This window comes from Balaenoptera ricei, chromosome 12, assembly GCF_028023285.1.
Source record: "Balaenoptera ricei isolate mBalRic1 chromosome 12, mBalRic1.hap2, whole genome shotgun sequence".
Lineage (NCBI taxonomy): Eukaryota > Metazoa > Chordata > Mammalia > Artiodactyla > Balaenopteridae > Balaenoptera > Balaenoptera ricei.
This window is the reverse complement of record NC_082650.1, coordinates 51,045,146-51,060,015: the sequence shown is the minus strand read 5'-3', so window position 1 is coordinate 51,060,015 and position 14,870 is coordinate 51,045,146. Positions and strand designations below refer to the sequence as shown.

The 14,870-nt window shown below is 41.5% G+C and overlaps 1 protein-coding gene across 1 annotated transcript in view; it reads left to right on the top strand.

Annotated features, from left to right (window-relative positions):
• Window positions 1–6,646: 6,646 nt before the first annotated feature.
• LOC132376000 (coiled-coil domain-containing protein 162-like) overlaps window positions 6,647–14,870 on the top strand; it is a 61,179-nt gene continuing 52,955 nt past the window's right edge. Inside the window, 2 exon segments of the mRNA XM_059941448.1 lie at window positions 6,647–6,969; window positions 8,788–8,926. The gene's annotated coding sequence lies outside the window, so the exon portion shown is untranslated.

Here is a 14,870-nt window from a genome sequence, read left to right as displayed (position 1 = left end):
GTGGCTCCAGGAACACATGTGCTTCTCAGAGGCCAAGACTGAGTTCAGCCACACTGCTGCCAGCCCCATGGCCCACAGACCTGTGTGCTCAGACATGGACCTTATGACTTTTTATTGTTGATAGTCAGTGTTTCCTTGGGGCACCTTCAAACAAATAATAGAGATAAGACGAGCTTAAGCTGGTTTTGACCTACTCCAGGACAGGATAGTCTGACTTTGTGGTTGCTGAAATAAGAGAAGTTCTCCAAACTAACACCACCATACTTTGTTCCTGAGCTTCAAATTACCTGATTAAAACCCTGAGACTTGAGACTACTCCAAGTAGAGTTTTAGTAATTTTAAAAGTTTCATATTCAGAATGTTTGATATCAAAAACATTCAGCCCTCAGTTAAAATGAATTACATTTTACTTTAAGAAATGGAAAGGGTCATCTGAGTCTCTCCTAAGGACCCAGAAATAATGACAGTCAAAAAATGCCCCTATGATTTCCAAAAGGCTCCCTAGAAGGTGAGACCCTCCCGTTGAGAGCCCTTGCTATAGACAATGGAGTGGTAATGGAAACTGGTACAAGAGAGCAATGGGATCAATAGGACCTGAGAGATAAAGAAGGAAGCATGTAAAAATGACTTCCTGGTTTCTGGTTTTGAGGACTTGGGGGTTGTGTTTCTTTTAACACAGGAGGAAGCCCGGGATCAGGGTGCGGATGGGGGTGAGGAGTTCAGTTCTTGCCTTTTTTGACTGAGGTGCCCTGAGGCACTGCCAGCCAAGGTGGAGCAAGTTGGGACTCTGGAGCTGTGGAAGGGCTTCAGAGGAGCTGGAGACATTCTGTTTCCCAGACCAGGTAGTGGGTACCTGAGCTTGTGCGAATCCTTACACCAGACATACATGAATTATGTATTTGTACGTAAACGAGTAACGAAGAGATAGCAATACTGCTGCCTAAGAAATGATAAAGTATTTGGAGGAGGAAGAAAGGAGAAAGAAGGAAAAGAGGACCAGAGTCTAGAGAACCTGGCAGGAAACGTGGTGGGGAGGGAAGGAAAATAGAGGCTGGTCTCCAGAGCCTGGATTCTAGAACTAGACAGACCTGCGCTTAAATCTCAACTTCATCTCCTAGGAGCTGGATAGGAAAGATCTACGTAACCTGGTAAGGCCTCAGTTTTCTCACCTGTGAAACAGGAACGACATAGGAACATCCCAAGGTTGTCGTAAGAATTAAGTGAGAAAATGTCACCCCAGGTATGGTGCTGGCACTTAATTTATGCCCTCCGCTTCCTTTCTTATCACACCTTTCCCTCCCCCCTGTGCCCACTCCTTCCTCCCAATACAGCTGAAGCTAAAACCAGCCCAGCTGCTCTTCTCCTGTTGAGTTATTTATAACTGTGGCCACTTGTGAGCAGCCTGAAAAAGGAGGACTGCTGCCCTTGGGCTTAGATGCTGGGTGTGTGTGTCACCACAACGTGGGCTCTGGGGCTGTGGCTGGAGGGTGGTGGTATAATCTCACACCAGACGCCCCTTTCAGAAAGAGAAATGCTGTGCTCCCGGAGTTTTCTTCTCACGCCACAGGAGGTTTCAGCCCCGGCCGCGATGTTTGCTGCCTGCTGACGGGAAAGTCTTCCTCAATTTATGGTTCATACCCCATCCTTCTGAAGTGCTGATTATGTTCAAAACTCTGCCTGAAAATGTTTGTATTTTTTTATGGGTGCCAGAATGGAAATTGGCTGTTTTTATGTCCCACAGTTAAACATATCAATTTCAGAGAATATCTCTTGTGTTTTTTTCAGGAACACCTCATAACTGAAATCTCACAGCTCCTCATGTTTTTGCCTGCTTTATTATATTTTCCCTTGTGCCTCATTATTTCATAGTTCTGTTTCTCCATGGTCATTACTGAACACTAATTGGAGGCTCCGACATTCCTTATTAATCCTTAATTTCCTCCACAACGCCAAGAAAACCCCACCCTGATGCGCTGAAACTAAGGAGAGGTTGAGATTGCACTTAATCACAGTCATTAGCTGGTTCCTGTTTTTGGAGGGGTTCCTCTAAGTACCTCATTTACTGACAGAGGGTGACCATTAAAAAAGAGTAGTTATAGAAATACACAAAGCATTCAAGTATTAGTTAAATAAAATGCAATGTTGAAAATGGCAATTTGGGAACATTCTGATTTTTCTTTGTAAGTGAAAACCTATTTAGCAATTTAGGTTTCTTACCCTTTCTTTTTTCCCCCCAGGTTTATTGAGGTGTAATTAACAAATAAAATTGCATATATTTAAAGTGTACAGAATGATGATTTGATATACATATACATTGTGAAATGATTACCACAGTTAAGCTAATTAATACATTCATCACCTCACATAGTTACCTTTTTTTTGGAGGTGAGAATGCTTGTCTAACTCTCTTAACAAATTTCAAGTATAAAATACAGTGTTATTAACTATAGTCACCATGCTGTACATTAGATCCTCAGAACTTATTTATCTTATAAATAAAGTTGTACCTTTTGACCAACATCAGCCCATCTCCCCTATCCCCTGGCAACCACCTTTCTATAAGTTTGACCTTTTCATTTTCATTAGATTCCACATATGAATGAGATCATACAGTGTATGTCTTTCTCTGTCTGGCTTATTTCACTTAGCATAATGTCATCCAAGTTTACCCATGTTGTTGTAAATGGCAAGGTTTTCTTCTTTTTTATGTCTAAGTAATATTCCTGTGTGTTTGCATGCATGTGTGTGTGACGTTTTCTTTATCCATTTATCCATCCACTGGACACTTAGGTTGTTTCCATATCTTGGCTATTGTGAGTGATGCTACATGGAAGTATGAATAATCTCCTTGATATGCCGATTTTATTTCCTTTGGATATATACCCAGAAGTGGGATTGCTGGATCATATGGTAATTTTACATGCAACAGAATGAAACTGAATCCCTATTTTACACCAATCACAAAAATTAACTTCAGGTGGATTAAATACTTAACTGTAAGACTGGAAACCGTAAAATCAGAGAGGAAAACAGGGAAAAAGCTCTTTGACACCAGTCTTGACAATGATTTTTTGGATACAACAACAAAAGCACAGGCAACAAAAGCAAAAATAAACAAGTGGGATAACATCAAACTAAAAGGTCTCTGCTAGTAAAGAAAAAATCAACAAAAGGAGAAGGCAACCTACATAATGGGAGAAAATATTTGCAAACTATATATCTGATAAGGGGATAATACCTAAAATATGTAAGGAACTCATATAACTCAATAGCAAAAGCAAAAACAAAACAAGAAAAACAATTTTTAAACCAATAATCCGATTTTAAAATGGTCAAAGGACCTGAACAGACACTTTTCCAAAGGAGATATACCAATGACCAACACATAAATGAAAAGGTGCTCAATATCACTAATCATCGGGGAAATGCAAATCAAAACCATGATGAGATATCACCTCACACCTGTTAGGATGGCTATTATAAAAAAAGACAAGAGAAAACAAGTCTTGGTGAGGGTGTGGAGAAAAGGGGACACTTGTACACCTTTGGTAGGAATGTCAATTGGTGCAGCCACTATGGAAAACAGTATGGAGATTCCTCAAAAAGTTAGAAATAGAACTACCCTTTATTTCATTCATTCACTGAAGAATTTTTAGGGTTTTTAAAAATATATAAAACTACTACCTTCTGCAGTTAAATCATAATTTTTCTCTTTTCCTTCACTGAATGTTGATATTTATGATCCATTGTTTGTTTTTCAGTCATGTGTTTAAACTATGTTGATAAGTAGTTATGTTTTGCTTACAGGTATTCCCTCAGGGCAATGTTGTCTGAATATGAATCCCTGCTAGGAATTTATTTGTGACCCTTGTAATTCATTGATAGTTAGTCATACAAACATATTTTGATGTGTTTTTGGCCTCCAATGGCTTTAAACAAAGAGAAACACTTTGCTTTAATTCCCCGGCCGGAGTTACCTTGTCCAAAGACATATATAACCTGAGTTCATGAAAAGGCTTGTTGTTCTTTTTTTCAGATATTATCCTGTAACTATTATCCTGTATTATACTGTGAAAATGTTTATCTAAATATTCTTGTTTAAATATATTATTCCTAATCAATGCTCATATATTTTTATATCCCTTTAGAAGCTTCTTGAAAATTATTTCCTTGTATTGATTTTACCCACAGGTAGCTTTTAGAGCCTTAAAGCTAACTCTACAGCTGATAGCCCCTCTCCATGACATTGTGGGCTACCTCTTCAGTTTGGCTAAACTGGGAAATTGTCCAGCATGTTTTGAATTTCCTCTAAGTCCTAACCCTCTGAGAGGCGACTGGGGAGGAACTAAGGGTATTGGTAAGTGATTAAAGGTGATTAAAATTGCCTTCAATATTCAGTTGAAATTCCATGAAGCTCTTTTTTTTTTCCGCTTTATTGAGGCCTAATTGAAGAATAAAATTGTAATATATTTGAAGTGAACAACTTTATATTTGATATACATATACATTGTGAAAGGATTTCCCCCATCTAGTTAATTACTATGAAGCTCTTAATACCTGGAAAGACAGGACTAAAATATTTCCTCATAAATGACAGAAGGGCAAAGGGAAAGTCCCATTATATATTGCCTCCAAACAGATTGATTCCACATTTACAGGTTAAACCATGAAGTACGCCAAGTCAGAATTTGGGGGGCCTGGGTTTTTACCCTGCCTCTGTCACTTGGTTTACTAAAAGCTGGGCACTTTACTCCCTGGCTCTCTGTTTGTCATCTGTAAAACAGGGGTGACAACACCTGTCTCAGAGAGATGTTCTGTGGATTGAAATCTGTAAAAATTCTAGAAGGATGTACAAGTCCCCATTAAATATTAGCTTTGCTTTCATTCCCTTTCCCCTCCTGGGCTTCGTGAACTAATGTGGCAAGTTCAAGGCCAAGCATTCACTGTCAAGAAGCTTGCAGACAGCCCTCAGTTAGCTAACAATGACCCAGTAGTCCTGTTAATAAGAACAGTTGAGGCTTTTGTTTTATCTGCCTAGTGCTAATCCGTGAACTCTAACTCAGCACAAGTTCTCAGATAAATGCATGAGGTAAATTAAAGACACTGAAATGCTTAGTAAGCTGGGTTTATCAGAAGCAGTGAAACTGGTCTTACTATTTTAATAACTTGACTCCCATCCTAATTATGTCATTAGTCATGTAAATATTAATCAATTAATAGCAGTATATTATAACATAGTAGACAAGGATTTTAAAGTGTGAGAAGAGCCAAAGAAATGAGGTAACATGCCTATCTAAACTTAGTGGTCTTAAAACAAATATGATGTAATCTGAATCTATTCCTCTCTGGGCAGTGCATCAAGGAATTGTTTGTGGGAGATTCTGACTTGTTCCAGGAGGAAGATTGATGCCTATATCTGAGGAGAGGCAGCCTGAAGAAGGGAAGGGGTTGGTGCTACCTTAGCAGAAAGCACAGAATTGTTGCAGGCCTACTAGCAAGTCTTCAATATAAGCATCAAGAGATTATAGAAGTTCCAAAGCACTCTTAGCTCCTTTCCTTTTGCTAATCTGGGGACTGTCGTAAGGGGTTAACTCAGAAAATAAACTAAGATGCTCTCCAGTGGAGCTGGATGTTGGGAGGGTTTGGGGCTGGACTGTAGATGAGGGACAGGAGAAAGGAGGATGGGCCAGGAAGAATGCCATCCCTGCCCTCGAGAAGATGAGCTGGAAGCCAAGGTAGAGCCAGAGCCATGTTTCCAAAAGAAGTCACTGCATAGGAAGTTCTGTAGCAGCTGGGAGGGAAGAGCCCACAGGGAGCGTGGTCTGGGGGGAACTTGCCCTCACTTGAATCAATGGAGAAAAATAGGAGGGCTTGTCCTAAAGGGGGACAAGAAAAGGATACTGGCAAAGATAACAGGCAGGACTACACGTGGCCAGTCCAGAGAGAATGATGAACCCACCAGTGCAACACTGAGGGATAGTGGTAAATGAGGCCAGATTGTTGAGGACCTAGAATTGAGGATGAAGGAAATTGGTTTTTTACTATTTATATGCTTATGAACCGGAAACCATTGAAATAATTGGGGCCCAGGCTTTCCAAGGTGTACAACTAGAGACACACACCTTGTCATGTTGCCAGTAAAAACATTTGTGCTCCAGGGAGAATGTGCAAAGTTTTACATACTCTGCTTTGCTGAAAATAGATAAAGAGCAAACTGAACTAAAAAAAATTCCATTCTAAGATAATCATCTTTTTTAAAAGACTAGGCTGCTCAGTTCCTGGCCTGCTTCCCAGAGGAGGCAAGGAGAACTAAGGTGAAAAGAGGAGACGGGTCTGTTCATAGACCCACCCAACTCCTTTTAGCCATTTCAGAGCTGTTTGGAGTTAAAGCGACTTTTGAAGACTTATGTGCTTTAAAATATTTTTTAGAGAGACACTTCGAATTTCAGCTGTGGTCCTCCCACTTGACTGAGGAAGCAGCTCTTAGATACTGTGGGCTAGTTCTGTGGACCCTGCCAAATTTTCTCCTTCCCTGAAAGCCAGCAACTCCCTTTGGAGTCAGTGTGAAGCAGAGGATGGAATCGGAATGTAGGAGTTTACATTATGAGTTTCTTGTACAGGATTAGGAGGCCAATTAAACCCAGACACTACACACTGAACTCAGGGTTTCAGGAACAAAATGTACTGGCTTTGAGTATTCACATGGAGGCAGGGCCACTGTGATTCTGCTCTGTCTGATTTCCCAAACGGAACCCTCCTGGGAAAAGGCACAAGAAGAGGCTCATTTGTTTCCCGGCAGAGGGTCTCCTCCCACCACCCCCACGACCACACGGCAACCATCTGCCCCATCTTCACAGACAGGCTGCCTGCCCTGCCTGTGCCTGCCATCTCTGCTCCCGCTGAGCCGCGTGAGCCCGCAAGAAAGGGAGGCCCAAATGAGGACTGTTATCAGTGCGTAACAAAGAAAAGGTAGGCCCTCCTCCACATCTGTACTTTAATGATAATGCCACCTGTCAGCACAGAACAATTTTGCTGGGAAGTGATTGTATAAAAGTGCACACACAGCATTATATAAACAGTAATGGAAATAATGAAGAGAGAAAAATCACCCATAATCCAACCATTGTAACAAGTGAAATATTTTTATTTATCCTTACTTCCTTCTAGCCCTTGCCCAAATACATTTTACAGAGCTTTAATCACAGGGTATGTACAACTTCATGTTCTTTTTTCATTGTCATTGCAGGAGATGATAAACCTTTTCCCCTGGTTGCTGCATAGCCTGACAGAGTGTATTGCTTGTAGACCAGCCACATTAGACCTTGAACAAATAAGGCTCACTGACCATCACTCCTCCCATCCAGTACAACATTCTTAAAGTTCTTGTACAATTTGCTCTGTGACTCCTCTTCTGGTGGAAGTTTCTTTTCAGCCCAATATGACCATCAGATTTATAGAGGATTCATAAAAACTCTAATGATTGGCCCCAATTCTTTTGTGGCTGGGAAAATACCCAAAAAACAATTTTTTTGTGGTGTGTAAAACATCAAATGGATATGAAATCTGGACCGCTCATCTTTTCCTAAAGCCAAGAGCATATATTGCAAGTACATATCAGCAACCATTCTCAGACCTGGCTCTGCCCTGATCAGGCTCTCATGGACAGCCTCCCTGCTCCCTCAGTTCCCCTGCCTTCCATGCCAGAAATGTAGGAAGAGATCCAGTACCGGGCCAGATAGGGTACAAGGCTGCTCAAGTCTGGATGAGAGGTTGACATAGAGTAACTCCGCAAGTGCTTCGTGGATCTCCCATCTCACTTCTGCCATGGGCTACAATCAGGGACGGTGATCAATTTCCACAATCCTTCTCTTCCCATAGCAGGGATGTCCTCTCAAGTAGAAAACTATCACTGTCCCCACAGGGAGCTGATGAGCATTTCAGATCAGCTGACATTCTGGTAGCCCTGGAAATGGGGCCCACTCACCGCCCCATCAGTGCTCCCTAAGGGCTTGTCATTTTCTTGCTGTGCTCTTCCATTCTAAGCAGCTCATTTCCTGAGCCAATAATAGAGATGCTAGTACAGACATCTAGACCCAGGCCAGGTTCCTCAAACCAGTATTGAGTGCCCCAAAAGTCCTCTAACTTAAATTTCCATCCAAAACACATATAAATCTTTTGCAGTAAGGGTCCAAGAAATAAGCCAATTTAGGATCTCCCACATCTACTCCTGAAATGATGAGAATCTCCTAGAAGGATCTATGTATGTGTGTGTATACATGTATACATATATGTATACATATTTTTGCTTGCCTTGGATGGTCTTGAGTCTTCTTTAATCTATGAGCCATTGACAGGATGAGCCAGTGACAGGGCTGATTTGAATGGCATGGCTATGAGAAATGAGTGCTGGTTTATAGTAATTTCAAGCCCCTAATAGACTTACTGAGGCCTATACTTTCCCATTCCTTGTAATTTCTCTTTTTCAATCTATTTAGAGTCTGTAGCCTTATAAACACTGAAACTTTCTTTCAACAGTATGTTCTTATTCTGCTGAAAAGCAAAGCAAGTTATTACATTCCTGAGGGAGGAAGGAAGGAAGGAAAGATAAATCAGACCTTGGGTTCTAGAACATAAGGCTTTGCTGATCTTGCAAAACATATAATTAGTATACTCACAAACAAAGAGAAGTCAATTTAGGTAAAAAGTTAGCTTTGGAGGTGAAATGGTTCACAGGGTAGCTAGGGTAGCCTGTGTTTCACACTGAGTAAAATGTCGTCCATCTTCTAGGGTCTGAGCTTCAAGAGCTGCAGAAAATGATTGAGAGCCTCCAGAGCCCCCAAGACCCCACTCTGCTGTCCCAGGTCCTCCTCCTTCGAAGGGAGGTTATGTTTCTGCAGTTCGACGCTGTAGTGAGGTACCTAATCCGGTAAGGGCTGGAGTGCTAATCCTGTCTAATAAATTCTGCGGGGCAGGTGTTTCTGAGTGATCATGGAGGGAGGCCACTCTTGGCACTATTAGATAATGAGCTTAAAATAGTCGGGGCACAACCTGATCCAGAACACTGCCGCTACCAAACACGTTCGGCTGGAGAGGCTGTCCAGGTGAACTGTGTTCTTGTTGGATAATAATATTCTTGATTTTATTAAATGTGATTTCAATATAGTTAGTTTGCATAACAGGCTGTTTTATTGGGAATCACATTTTTTATACTTCTGAAGATGATTCTTCCTAAGAGTTTTATTTTTTCAGCCCTTAATTACCTTTCAAAAAAACAGAATTTTCACTGCACATCTGAAACCAATGGAATTCACCACCTGAGTTAAATTTATAAATAAGTTAATTTACCTCTGGCCTTGTAAGTATTAAATATTCTGCATTCAAAAAGAATGGTTTTTGGTTAATCATGACTGATGAAAAAATTAGCTTGGATTAAGAGTCACAATGTTTCCTGTATAAATAATAAGCTGTGTATGGGAAGGGAAGAGGTCAGGCCTGAGGGTCTCTGCTTATTCTTAAATTGTCAAAATTAATTAACTTCATTTGATAAATTCCCAGTGTGAGTCAATGAGGGGGACCTTGGAGGGCAGTACTTTTATCTGTGGATTATAATCACTTCCCACCATTAGCATGAGTGTCTATAGAGAATAGAAATGTGGGGCTTGTACTGAACCATATTTTCTCTTTCTGCTCTGCTTTTTCTTACTCTGAGCATCATGGGATTCTGGATTTAGGATGCAAATTCAGCAGGACAAAAAAATCAGGCTAATTTGTTTTCTTTTGATTGACAAACAGCTTTGGGAGCTGTACCTTTGTCAAGCACGTAGGACATAAAGGCTTTGACTAATTGTCATGATGGCCATGCATTAGCCCTCTGGGCTCTGAAATCTCAAGTTAAAATTTGCAAGGAATTTACATAGGATGAAGAAATAGGACTATACCCCAGAAGTTCTTCCTGGATTCCAGCTCCTGTTCTCCCAGGGGAACCACTCTGCTTCCCCCAGGAACTGCTTTGTGGGGCTTTCTCTGCCCTGGTGCACTCAGTCTGCAGGAATGGAGGGCACTGTGTCCTATGACTGGTTTCAGTATATTCAGTATATTTTTCAGAGGACCTCAGAAGGAACCAGGAGTCCTTCATTCATAGCATTTCCTCCAGCCTTTTTTCTTCAGAGGTCTTTGGGGTGTGTCTGTGTTTGGAATCACACAGCCAGTAAGTAGCAGACCAGAATTAGAACCTATGTGCATTTGACTCCAAAGCCTGAGAACTAGGATGGATGCCAGACAGCAGCAGGATTGATGGAAAGGGAGACTCCGAAGAGAAGGCAAGAGGCAGGAGGAAAGGAGAAGCTGAAAGATAAATGTCTTTCCATTTGAGGATTTTACTTAGTGCTGAACCTGCAAGCAAGGAGAAGTCCTTAGATAACCAAAAGAGACAGGAAGCTTGGAGAAGTTCCCTCGCCCTTCCCAGAGCTCACCAACTGAGTAAATATGACTGTTTACCCCAGGGAACTTTTTGCTTATGTAAACTGAAGACTTCTCCAGAGTTTGAAAAGAAGGAACTCTTACCTGGAATGAGAACAGCATACTTCCATAGACCAGGGGAGGAGAAGAAGCATGTAGCTCAAGGACAACAGGACAGTGGCCCCGTAGAGTCCCCTCATATCTGGCCTCTGCTTCTCTGTGGCATAGACCAGCTCAGATTGCAAGAAAGTTTAATGTTTCTAGGCACAAAAGTTTCACTCTGCTCCTGTCGACCTGTCCTCTGCCAAGGACCTGATAGAAATTGGTGCTGTCCTCCGATGGCGTCAGAATCACATTGCCCAGGGCCTGTCATTCACCTCTGGGCATGTCCACCAACCTATAAGAGTTATTTATTAGCCAGTGCAAGAAATGCCTGAGGATTGAGCTTATCTTTAATTTCAGGTGAATTAATCATTTGCGCCAAAGGTAAATGCTTCAGTGGTACGTTGGTTCTAATCAATCTCATCTGTTTAAGTTAGGGATCAGCAAACTACTGCCATAGGCCCCTGCCTGATTTTGTAAGGCCTGTGGGCTAAGGATGGTTTTTATGTGTTTAAATGGTTGAGGGAAAAACTCAAGAGTAGTATTTTGTGACACATGAAAATTATGTGGAATTCAAGTTTCTGTGTCTAGAAATGAAGGTTTTTTTGGAACACAGCCAGGCCTATTCATTTATGGATAATCTCTGACTGCTTTCACACTAGAACCATAGAGTTGAATAGTTGCAACAGAGATTGTATGATTCACAAAGCTGAAAATATTTACTATCTGACCTTTTAAGAAAGAGTTTGCCACTCCCTGATTTAAACGATTGAATTCTTTTGAAATTCCAGAATGGAGGGAAACCGGGGGTGGGAGGGGGGGGGGGGAAAGTCCCTCAAAGGAATTCTATAGGACAGAATAAAACATATGGCATGCAAAGTGCCACTGATCTGAGTGTATTATTGATGTTCAGAGTGATTACGGTAAAAAGGAGGAATTTAAGGAAATAAACCAAAGGTACCTTAACTTTCTGCAATAAGCCTGATTTAAGAGTACATTAAGCAATCTCTCAAGAAGCAACACCAATTTCTTAGTCCTCGAATTTGTGTTGGTTTTCTCTTCATTTTTCAATTTATCTTTATGCTCACCTAGTTTAAGTGTCTCTGAACACACAGATATTAAAGTGTGCTTCAGAGTTATCTGGGGATTTCTGGGCGATACAGAGAAGGCCCCATGTGCTCCTGGTCTCCAGCGTCTGAGAAGTGAAGAGCCACAACTTTTGCCTGGCCTCCTCCGGGCCACTTTGCAGGCATTTTCTGGGTTTCATTTTCTTTTTCATATCCTTGCATCCAGGAAAAACCCTAGCATGTGTCCCATGAATTCCCTGCTCCCTGTGGCTACAGCCAGCTTGCCTGGGATCACATTATGGCTAACTCACACACAAGATGACTGGTATTCTAGGAAACCCTTGACTGCTTATTGACAGTAAGGCAGCTGCCCTGTGGCAAAACAGTTTGGAGAATGTGATGCATCTATCCTTGTATTTTAGTGGACTGCTGGGGAGACCCAACTTTATTAGGGGCTGGCAGTTGGCAGGTGTAGCACTGGCACAAGCAACAAGCTGACCTTTCATTCCTATGAGTTTCCCTGTATCTTGAGTGCTGCTGGCAAGCTGCACTGATCAGACCTACCCCAGCAGAAGGCTCAGGCCAGGGTTTACCAACTGAGGGGCTGAGTGAGTTGTCACAGTGAGCTGTTTTCAGTATTTCTAAAGACATAATGAAAAAGACACATTTGCCCAAAAGTTTTGCAGGTAAAGAAAATGTCACATTTCTTTCTTTTTTTAACTGGAATCATAAGAACAAATGAGATAAGGAGGAGAGGGAACTTGCTGTGGTTGAGTTCCCGCCATGTGCCAACTCCGTGGGATAGCAATCATGTCACCATCTTTACAGATGAGGAAATAGAGAGTCAGAGAAGTTGCATAACTTGCCCCAGGGTCACAAGCTTGCTGTAGCAGACCTTACATTCACAGGGTTTTTCTGACTCCAGAGCCCTGTTCTTTCCTTTATATCATGTTTCTTCATCTCTTCCTACAGCTCAGAGCTTAGGCTAGGTGTTTATGTGGCTTTGAGTTAAAAACAGGAGAATGCTTAATTTGGTAGAAAAATCTTTCAAAATATGGGGTCCATGGAGAGGAAGGAAATAAAAGAGGATATAGTGCTAAAAATGTTAAGTATCATTCTGAGACCCCTTTCTATACATAGCATTACATGGTACAGCTCCCTAATAAGCAGTACTATTGATAAAGGAGAGATGGGACCTATCAAGGACAGTGATCTAGACTGAAGAATTAGGAAAGTGAGGAAAAGGATAACCAATGATTTGATCAATGGTGGTGCCTAGAATCTGACTCTCGTCTCTCTAGAGACTGTATCATGTGCTATGGTTCTCTAGCTTAGAGTTGCAGTCATATTTACATCTGAACTCTATTGATATTTTTTAATAGTCTCCAGGCATCTATAAATTAATAGACCTAGTACGTGTTTGGGGCTCTAAAACTCTGCCAAGAATTGTGGTTGTTTGTGGCACTAAGTAGTTAAAAGTTCTGCACAAACTTACCAAGATAAGAGAGCAAGTCAATGTTCTGTGTTCTCTCATGTGAAAATCAGTCTGGTGCAGCCACAAGAGGAGACACAGGAGAGACTCAGGAAAACAAAATTATTATACTCAGTTCCTAGAAACATCCATAATGCCATGTCACACAGGGCCACAGGTCGGGAGCAAGGAGAGTGCTTAGGCCATGACCTGGAAAGGCAAGGCAGGGCAGGAGAACAGGTTAAGATCGGCTACTTTGAATAATTCCAGCGGGCTTTGGGCTGTAGGAGAGGTCTCTAGTTGCCTGTTAACTAGCCCTGGGATGGTTAAAGGAGAGAAATATTGCCTCCTGGGTTGCAAGGGTCAGAGGAGGTATGGCTCAGATTGGTTAGTTTGCATATCAAAGGCAGGCTGGGCCCTTAGCTATCTCTAAGAATTGGCTATGCAGGGAAGGGCAGTCTCTCCCCAGCCAGCAAAGTTTTTTAAAGATGTTAAAACATCATAATAAACAAAAAAGAAATTTTAAAATATAAGCAATACAGTCAACAGTAAGGTGCGAACAAAGCTGGACCCAGAGGCTGAGAGAGAGAAAATAATTTTGTGGATTGGTGGGAGAAAAGCATAGGAATGACATAGAAGGAGTCAACCAGGAAGAGGTTTGTGGGATATTGGGCTTCTGTGCTCTTGATTTAGGCTGAAAATAAATGTTTCCATTAGAATACTCTGCTTTTTGGTACTGTTGGCTAAAGAAAAATGCACAGCCTAAAAGTTGCAAATGTTTTATTCGGGAACCTTACTGAGGACTATAGCCCGGGAGACAGTCTCTCAGATAGCTCTGAGGATCTGCTCTGAAGAGGTAAGGGAGGAGCCAGGATATAGAGGAGTTTTTGCTGAAAAAACAGCAAAAAACCCATGTGGCTGAACATCAAAGGACTACTGCTAATCACAAAAAACAGACATCACAAGTTAATGATTTTAGTGCTTTTCTATGTATGGGAAGATACAAGAGTGTGGACTCATTAAAATTATTTCTTAGATATGCATCTTACCTATCTAGGGCCAGTATCCTGTTTTTTTCTATCCTGAATTCCCCTCAGGGTGCACCGTTGGGGGGCAGCTGTATCGGCTGATGACTTGGTGGCAGGCAACATTCTTTGTTTAGTGGAATGGCAGGCAACATTTTTTTGTCTGCAGTACCGTTGTTTTAAGTAGATATATACAACCTATAAGGGAGGTATATATGTAGAAAGTGCCTTGGGAGTTTAGAGGAAGGTCAGAAGCGGCTGGATAATGAGCTCTGCCTCACTGGGCCCTACTGGGCGAGAAGGTCAGACCCATGGGGGACCCATCTTTGTATCTCAGACAGTTCCTGACACAGTACCCTGTACATAGTAGATGCTTGATACATCACTGTCACATGGGTGTTGAATGAGTCATGGGCCTCTTGGCAGGGCTTATTGAGAATCATGAGGAAGCATGTGAATGATATGAGAAACAGGAGAAAATGTTTATATATCCATTGAGCAACTCCAAGTGCCATCCTTGAGCTATCAGGATAAGTCAATGTTTTTATTCAGTGCCTCAGTATATAACTGTATGCAACTATCTTTTGTTAATTCTCACAAAAACATGAAAAGGGTGGTATGATTTTTGCACTAGTACAATGGTTTGATACGCAAATAATAGAGCTACCTTTATCTGTCTTTGAACTTAAGTTCATAAGCCCCTACTTCTGCTGATGACAAAAAGATTAAACTTTTCAATTCCATGTC